General features: G+C 37.2%; 1 pseudogene; it reads left to right on the forward strand.

Moving 5' to 3' along the window:
* The window catches only part of LOC101560607, a 24550-nt pseudogene extending 19299 nt beyond the window's left edge, over positions 1-5251 (forward strand).
* Positions 5252-9367: the final 4116 nt, after the last annotated feature.

Raw genomic sequence — 9367 nt, forward strand, 5'->3', positions numbered from 1 at the left:
AATGAGCGATATACAGAAGACAACACTGTTGGTGATATAATTATACAGTAAATAACTTTTAACTTACGTTAACTTTGGAAACCTCTAAAGCTAAACATTACAGCATTCTAAGGGCCTGCCAAGTAGCTCAGAGGATTAAAGTACCTGCAAGCAAGTGCAAGGGCCAGAAATTTGCTCCCCCAGGCCTGCCCTACAGGCACTGCCCCTCGGGGCACACTGAGACCGTGATTGAGAATGGGCGTGATGGCTCAAGTGTGTAATCCCAGCTCTTAGGAGGCTGTAAGCAGGAGGATCACTATGAGTCCGAAATTGTAGTGAGATACTAAATACCCTGTGGACCCCTCCCTAAAACTACAAAAAATAAATAAATAAGTAAAATTAAAAATTACAGCATTCTTAATTGTCCAAGTACATTCAAAAGAACGTATATTCTTACAAAACTATAGATATAGATAACTATTGTTTCTTTATTCATAGTAAAAACAAATAAAAAACAACTCAAATATTAATCTTGTGAAAATTTGGTAATTATGATGTACAGATTCAGCCAAATATTGACGTTCTTATGAATAAAATTATGAGACTTCTAATTTTAAAGTTTCCTCAATGAAATTTTGAAGGTCACCTGTATTCACCTGGAATTCTACAACCTATTTAAGAAGCATGAATAGAAACGGAAGAGTTCTAAGGTTTCTTTTGTTGTTGCTGTTTTGTTGTGGGTTTTTTTGTGGTACCGGGGATTGAACTGAGGACCCTGTGCTTACCAGGCAAGCGCTTATCCTACTGAGCTATTTTCCCAGCTCAGAAACAGAAGAGTTCTCATCTAAATCTTTTAAGAGACATATATCATCTTTATGCCAAAACAATACAATATATCACCACATGGGACATTATATTCCTGTTGAATATTCTAAGGATCGATCTCTTAGGATTCTCTACAAAATGTCAAAATATCAGACCTAAGATAATTTTAAACAGCAATTTATATTAAACATGAAGATTTAAAATACCATTGCTTAAATTTTAGTGAGTAAATTTTATTTCTCCAAGAAACCTGGCAGGAAATTTTTTATTTATTTTTATTAGTGCATGTTGTGGCACATAATTGCATTCACCAGGAGAAGTTGGCACATGTGCATCATACATGTCTTTTCATCCACTTGTTTCCTTTTCCCCTTCCTGCATCTTGACCCTCATCCTTTCCCCAAAATACTTACTCTGTCCCGTATTATATATCTTTAGTTTGCTCTATTACTTTTTTGTATTTTGGTTTTTTCACATAAGAGAAACTAAATTTGTGTGCTTGATTTATTCCACTTAACTTTGTGGCCTCAAAAGGCATCCCCTTTTCTCCCAGTGACTTAACAGTGGAGTGGCAACCTACCACAGAGTAGGCAAGCAAATCTGTAAAATGACTTGGAAGTTGGATGTTGATTTGTGAATCTCTATTGCTGCTATTGTGAGAAATAGAGATATGAGATTTTATCATTTTTAATGCCATTGGTTTAATTCTAATGATACTTTGTCATGTTTTTATACTTTATATACACAAACCTTACACATACACATCCCACCAATTGAATACTGATAAAAGAATATTTTCAGTTTCTGTAATCCACTGACTTTCTTTCGTTCTCCATTTCATCTTCTACACACCTATGCTTATGGGAACTAATGTAGATTTATTACATGTACAATTGCCATTTCCCTACAAGGAGTATAAGCATTATGCACTACAAACATGTACTTGTAAAAATAAAAATTGAAATAAATATAAAAATATACTTAGGTGGATTTAGTTATTGGGTATTCTTATTGGATACCTATGCATATTTATTGACATCTCATTTGTATTTTGTATTCTCCATTAAAAATAATGCTACAAGAACATCCTATTATTTCTTATATGTTCTCTAAAGCATATAAGTAGTTATAGTTTTTTAGCAATTGCACACATGAAATTTTATTTGCTAAAACCCATAAGTATTTTACTAATTGTCTAGTTAACCCATAGTCAATGAAACTTTCTGGTCTTATTTATTTATTTATTTAGTGGTACCGGTGATTGAACTCAGGACTTTGTGCTTGCCAGGCAAGCACTTATTCTACTGAGTCATCTCCCCAGCCCCTTCCTTGTCTCTATTATACAAATAAGAAATAAGTTAATGAATCCATGAGGTTTAAATGAAGATGACAGTTTAGAAAAAGGAGAGTATAATATTGGAAGAGTTAAAGTTACATACAATAATATGTTAAAGAATAAATGTTATAAAGGATATCTGAAAAAATATTGTTGCCATTCATATTATAAATAATATTCTCAGCTTTAAGGTAATAGTAATTAAGAGAATAGGTAAGTTTCTACCTGTTGGAGTTTCTATTATTGGAAGGGCACAAAAATAATTTTATAGTATGATGTCATTAACATATGTTATAAAAAGGAATAAAATTAGGGAAACAGAGATATGGATAGGATGGGTAAGAGGAGACGAAAAGTACCAATTGAGAATAGAGATGGTTACAAATAGGACACATAAAAGAGGGGTAAGGTGGTGTACAAAGGTTTAGGTGGGTAAAGTCTCAGTGGTGTGTGTATGAGCTAAGTGACTCTACAGAGTGTATTCTAGGGAGAAGCAACAACAGGAACAAAAGATATAGCACCAAAATATGATTAACCATGATCAAGCTATCACAGAACATCTCAGGTTGATGGGTAGGAGATAAACAGATTAAGGATCCACAGAAAAACAAGTTAAAAATTTGTCAGAGACTTAATGATATTGGTGGTTTCAAATATGTTAAAGACTTCCAATTTTCTTATGTAACCTAATCCCATTAGAGGGATGAAAAAAACACAAAATGCATTTTGTTCTTAAAAGATCTCACATTGTTGTTTGTAAAGAATGAACTGTGGCAGAACAAGGAGACCAACAGCAAAAGCACCGTCTAAGTTAGACGGCATTACTGTGGACAAGGAAATGACATACATGGATAAAGTCAATTGATCAAAATAAAAAGTTGCCTCATGATTGATACATGTAGTGTTTTCTGAAAGATTAGTGGAAGATAAAACACAAATAGATAAAGCATGGAAACTCTGATTTTTTTTTTTTCTGCTGCTGCTGCTGTTGCTAACCTGGGCAAGGGGAGCAAGAGTCGTAATACTTTACTATGAAAGCCTGAAACAAGAGCAGGTTTGAAGATGTGAGGAAGAAGTAAGAGTCTGTGTTAAATATTTTATTTATTTATTTATTTATTTATTTATTTATTTATTTATTTATGTGTGTGGCCAGCTCAGCCCTCCAGGGGGTGGGGCTGGCTGGCATGTGGTGTTGGGGGATTGAATTGTGGTCCCTGTGCTTTGCTAAACCTGTTCCAAGTAGGTGCTTTAGACCACTGAGCCATCTCACCAGCCCCTGTGTTAAATATTAAATATAAGATGTGTACTAAATGTCAGAAGGAAGATATGAGCCAGGCAGATGGATTTGTTAGCTTGGAACACATAAGGGACGTAGAAGCTAGTTAAAATCAAGTAGAGGCCATCTAGTCCAAGGTCACTGAGTGGCAGGTATGGACAGAGGTATGAAAAATCTCATGAGGAGCCCTAAAGTTAGACAAAATTCTCATGAGGAGCCCTGAAGTTAGACAAGGAATAGCAGCTCAGTGAGAAAAATTTAGTAGAAAACCAACAATGAAACCAAGAGTTTGGGCTGGGGAGATGGCTCAGTAGAATAAGTGCTTCCTTGGCAAGCACAAGGTCCTGAGTTCAATCCCTGGTTCCACAAAAAATAAGAAAAGAACCCAAGAGTTTGTAGCACCATTTGGCCTAAGCAAAAACATGGTGACCATTGTAGTGGTAAATATAATGATAATAATGTGTGGCTTCTTGCACAATTGTTCTAAGAGATAAAATAACAGGAAAATGGAGTCATAGCATTCAATAGTAAAAGTTCTCAAAGTACAGGCTGCCTTAACAAAAAACTTTTTTTTTTTCTTTTTTTTTTTTTCAGAACCGGGGATTGAACTCAGATCCTTGCGCTTGCCAGGGAAGCGCTTATTCCACTGAGCCATCTCCCCGGCCCAACAAAAAACATTTTTAATGGATTATGTATTGGAGTATAAAGGTACAAGAAAAGGAGAAACAGAAATATAAGGGAGAAAAAATAGAAAATACATGCCACAATTTTATCATAAATCATTATTCTAATTTTAGTAATTGTAACAAAGGTATGTAAGGTAATGTCTTCGTTCTCAGAAAGTACACATTAAGATGCTGGTAAGTGAAATGGCAAAATATTTATAGATTTTTTTTTCAGAAACAGTTATTTCCAGAATATTTTATTTTAAGGAAGTACAAATTACTGTTGCCTATGGCTCCCTTTTGGGACAGTAGTGGATTACATGAGATTCTGGCCAATGACATGACTTCTGTAGGTTTAACTTTCCTTACTACAGAAGGGTCTAACCACATCTGGAGTAGTAACTAGATCTCCATCTTGTTCCAGTTCTTCACTGTGATGGATGGATGCCTACTGTACACAGCCAGCCTCTTAGTGACCACCCATTACGTGAGATAGTAAGACAAATCTACTGGTCCCAACGACTCCATCCTGGAGCAGATGGGCAGGAAGGCCTTGAAGCAGGACTTCGAGTTCAACATCATGGTGGTAGGGCAGAGTGGCTTGGGGAAATCCACCTTAATCAACCACCTCTTCAAGTCCAAAATCAGCCGGAAGTCGGTGCAGCCTACCTCAGAAGAACGCATTCCCAAGACCATTGAGATCAAGTCCATAACCCACGATATTGAGGAAAAGGGCATCCGGATGAAGCTGACTGTGATCGACACACCTGGGTTCGGAGACCACATCAACAAGGAGAACTGCTGGCAGCCCATCATGAAGTTCATCAATGACCAGTAAGAGCAGTACCTGCAGGAGGAGGTGAACATCAACCACAAGAAATGCATCCCCGACACGCGCTTCCACTGCTGCCTCTACTTCATTCCTGCCATCGGCCACTCCCTTCAGCCTCTGGACATCGAGTTCATGAAGCGCCTGAGCAAGGTGGTCAACATCGTTCCTGTCATTGCCAAGGCTGACACGCTCACCCTGGAGGAGAGAGTCTACTTCAAACAGCGGATCACTGCATATCTGCTGTCCAACGGCATCGATGTGTACCCCCAGAAGGAGTTTGATGAGGACGCAGAAGACCAGCAGGTGAGCGAGAGTTCCGGGAGATGATCCCCTTCTCTGTGGTGTTCTCAACTTCAGTGGTGCCCCACTTGGTCTTCCTGACAAGGATCCGCTTGCTGTTGACGTGGTACTCATGGTTGCTGCCCACCACAGTGTGCCTATTAGACCAGGGGGTGTGACCACCTTTCAGGCACAGTATGATTCCAAGAATTTGCAAAAATGTACTCAAAATCTGTAAATTGGAGTCCCTCCTGGAAAACCTACCTGGATAAAAGCCTCACCTCACAGGATACATGCTGTCTTACTCTCTCCCTACTCAGAACCCACTGGTCCAATACATGCTGAGTCAGAGATTCTTGCCTGCTCCTTCACGATATGTTGTCTTCTTCTCTCTGTAAGAAAATACATATGTTCCTTAATGTGTTTTATGGACTGACCTGACACACTCCAACCTAACTTCTTCCCAGGTGTTCTCCTGGAAACTGGCTATCTTGGAAGAAATGAACCAGACAGAAGTCAGACAAGAGCTCTAAAGATGTATGTCAGCATAAGCGCAGATTTCCTATAAGAAGGACACCGGGACATGGGTCAAATACTTACACATTAGGTGGGCTGCTAGCATAAAGAAACTATCTCATAAAAAACACACATCCTGTCCTATCAGTTTAGGGCTAAAATACAACCACTGTCCTGGGACACAAAGAACTATAAAACATAGTAGAAGAAAAATGTTACACCACCTCCAGTACTCTCTCAGGAGTGTAAAGTACAATTTTTTTTTTCAAGAGACTGTTTCTGTCAAAGTTAGATCCAATGACTGGGTGATGCTAAAGTTCAAGCCCTGCCCTCCCAGCTTCAGGTGGACACCTCAGAAGGGAGCTCTGTGTGACTGGCAGTGCCTGGTGTGAACTTCCTTCTGGGCTCCCTCTTCTTGATCCTGCTCCTGTGCTTATTGGGGCTGCACTCTGCTGTGCACTGTGTGTACACACATCTCCAACTCAGAGTTTTCTTCTCATAGAACCTGGATTTAGATACCTAAGAAAGTATCAGAGAAATATTTGTATAACTTTACTTGTATGTGCCAATCATTTTAAAATTGATTTTTCTATGTTTGCTTATTTTGTGGTACCAGACATTGAAGCTAAAGCTTTTCACTCAGCTACATGCCAGTACTCTATTGATTTTACTGTAATTATTATTACTGCTATTACATTTTTTTGAGACAAGGTATTTCTAAGTTGCTAAGTTTCCCAAGCTAGTTTCAAACATGAGAATCTCCCAACTTAGCTGCCAAGAGAGTTGGGATATAGGTGTGCCCACTGCACCCAGTTTTGTTAATTTATTTAGTTATGTGAAATTGTTTTCTGGTTCTTCATACTTTTTTCAGTTTTCCAGTGTAAATGTTCAGATCAGCTATTGCATTTAAAAAAAAATAGACCTTGTTAACTTAAGAAATACTGACTGTCACATATTGTTTCTCCTTAAGACTGTGATCAGTTTTTCATTTACTAAAAATTTATTTAGTGCCTTCATTAGTGTTCTAGAATTTTCTTCATATAATTCTTTCAAGTTTCTTGTTAAGTTTAGTCTTAGAAATTTTACATTTTTATTACTACTTTATGTGGTATCATTTTTTCCTTAAAGCAATTTTAAAATGACTATTTCAAAATTAATGCTATTGATTTATGTGTGCTAAACTGTTCTGTAACTTGTTGAATTCTATCATAGTTTTAGCAATTTTACTCTTTTTCTTGGGTTTTTTAGATAAGTAAGATAATCATATCTATTGCAAATAATAAAACTATAATCATTACTCCATTTTAGTTATTATAATTCTAAATTACTTCTCATATGGAATACCTTTTAAAAATAACAGTCCTCTTCCTCCAACTCATGTGTACTCATTTTCTAGTGCTTTTGGTGTCTCCCGTAACTTGCAAACATACACATACAAACACACAAACATAAACACACATTTTGAATTACACACGGTGAAAATTTATATTAAAAATCTTACTGCAGTAAAAGATAAATTGCTCAGAATAACTCCCTTTGCTTTGAATACACTTGTCTCATCATTCTTCCCACTTGCTTAAGCAATTTCTTATGTCTCCTTTCATGAGTATCTTCATGAGTTGTGATTAAAAACTACAGCGAACCCTGCTGCCGAGCGCCATCCTGGCCCAGCAGGCCGCAAGAAGCACTACGGTGTGCCCTCAAACACTGTTTTCACGGGTCTTGGCCTCCAGTTCTTCCTCTGTGTCAAAATACCAGGAAAGGTACATTTGTAAAAATCCATTCAGCACACTAAGAGCGCTCTGAGCACACAACTACAGACACTCATGAGAGAGGACCTCCAGGGCTGCTAGAAAGTGGAATGACGGTGAAATAATGGCATGTGAAGCAAGAGGCAGCATTTTGAGGGGAATTAATGGCAATGTATCATTTATTTTTTTTTACAATTAAGTATTTTCTATTGTACTATGAAAATATGAAGAAGTACCTGTTAATTTATACAATGATTTAAAGTTACTACATTACTAATATGGTTAATCTACTTCCATAATCCTAGTCTCAAAGGCCTTCTTCTGGTTAATTTGTGTCTATTATAATCTATGGGTGCTCCCTTATCATTCCCCACTTTTGCTTATATTAAAGAGTTTATACTTCTTTACCCATAACACTATCGGATTTCATATGTGCTTCTTCTAATGCTTTTATTATTACTTATGTTATGATTTGTAACTTAAAATTCTCGAACAAATACTGCCTCGGATTAAAGGCATCTATATTTCTTGTGGGAGTGTACATTAATAAATCCACTGCGGAAAAACATATGGAAGGCCTGCAAAAATTAAAAAGCCAACTTCAGTTTGATGCAGTTAAAACACTCTTTGATAGAAGGAGAAACCAATTAAGGTCATCATGCTATAGTAAAACCTTCATATCTATGTTTATTGTAGTATAATCTCAACTATCAAGATGTGTAACTAGCTTGCATACCCAGAAACAGATGAATGGATTAAAAGTGTATTATATATATGCACAGTGTGGTATTATTCAGGCAAAATGAAGAACAAAATGCTATCTTTTGCAAGAAAGTAGAGGGATTCAGAAAACACCATTGGGAGCAAAATTAGGTTGGCTTAGCAAACCAAGCACTACTTGTTTGCCCTGATCAAAACAAAAAAGACAACAGGTACTGCTATTAGACCAGACAGAGAGAATGAGCATTAAGTAGAGGAGAGACTGGAAAAGGAGCCAGTAGGGGCTACGCAAATGAGCAAAGTATATTTCACACATGGGAATCCCCAACAAAAAGGGATGATGGAGAGGGGTGTAAGGCAAAGAGATGCTAAGGGACAGGCAGAATGAAACTGTGGTAAGTGTGTGTATGAATCTGCCAAAATGAAACCCTTTAATCCACATAACCATTTAAAAGAGACTGAAAAGGAGTGTTCCAAAGCCTCATGTGTCCAACACCTTGCCCAGCTTCTTCCATATTTTCCAGTAGGATGGTGATTTTACTTTTATTTGTAGGAGCTGATTTAACTTTGTTACTGATTAATTTGTGTATTACCTATACTCTTTAAAAAAAAACATTTTGGGGCTGGGGAGATGGCTCAGTAGAATAAATGCTTCCCTGGCAAGGGCAAGGGCCTGAGTTCAATCCTCGATTGCACAAATAGGATCACAAGTCCACATCTTGTACAGCAATTAACCACTAAGAAGAATATATGCAGTTTAAAAAAAAAAAAAAAAAAAAAAAAAATTAGATTTGAAACTGTCTCATTGCTATTTGTTTCTCAATAAAATTATGGAGAAATGAAAGAAAGAAAGAAAGAAAGAAAGAAAGAAAGAAAGAAAGAAAGAAAGAAGAAGGAAGGAAGGAAAGAGAAGAAAGAAAGAAAGAAAGAAAGAAAGAAAGAAAGAAAGAAAGAAAGAAAGAAAGAAAGAAGAAAGAAAGAAAGGAAAGAAGAAAGGAAGAGAAAGAAAGAAAAATGTGAAGTATGACCTCAGTCCTGTCGTGGTAGGAGCACCTCAGGCACCTTATCTGTGTCCCATCCCCTTCCAGCTGAGTGTGAACACTCCCCGGGGAAGGAGATCATTTCAGTGGCTCCAGCAGCATCTTGAACCCTTGTGAGACTCAATAGAAGACCAGGCAGACAGTCAGC

Source organism: Octodon degus, unplaced genomic scaffold (genome assembly GCF_000260255.1).
Source record: "Octodon degus isolate 3935 unplaced genomic scaffold, OctDeg1.0 scaffold00367, whole genome shotgun sequence".
Lineage (NCBI taxonomy): Eukaryota > Metazoa > Chordata > Mammalia > Rodentia > Octodontidae > Octodon > Octodon degus.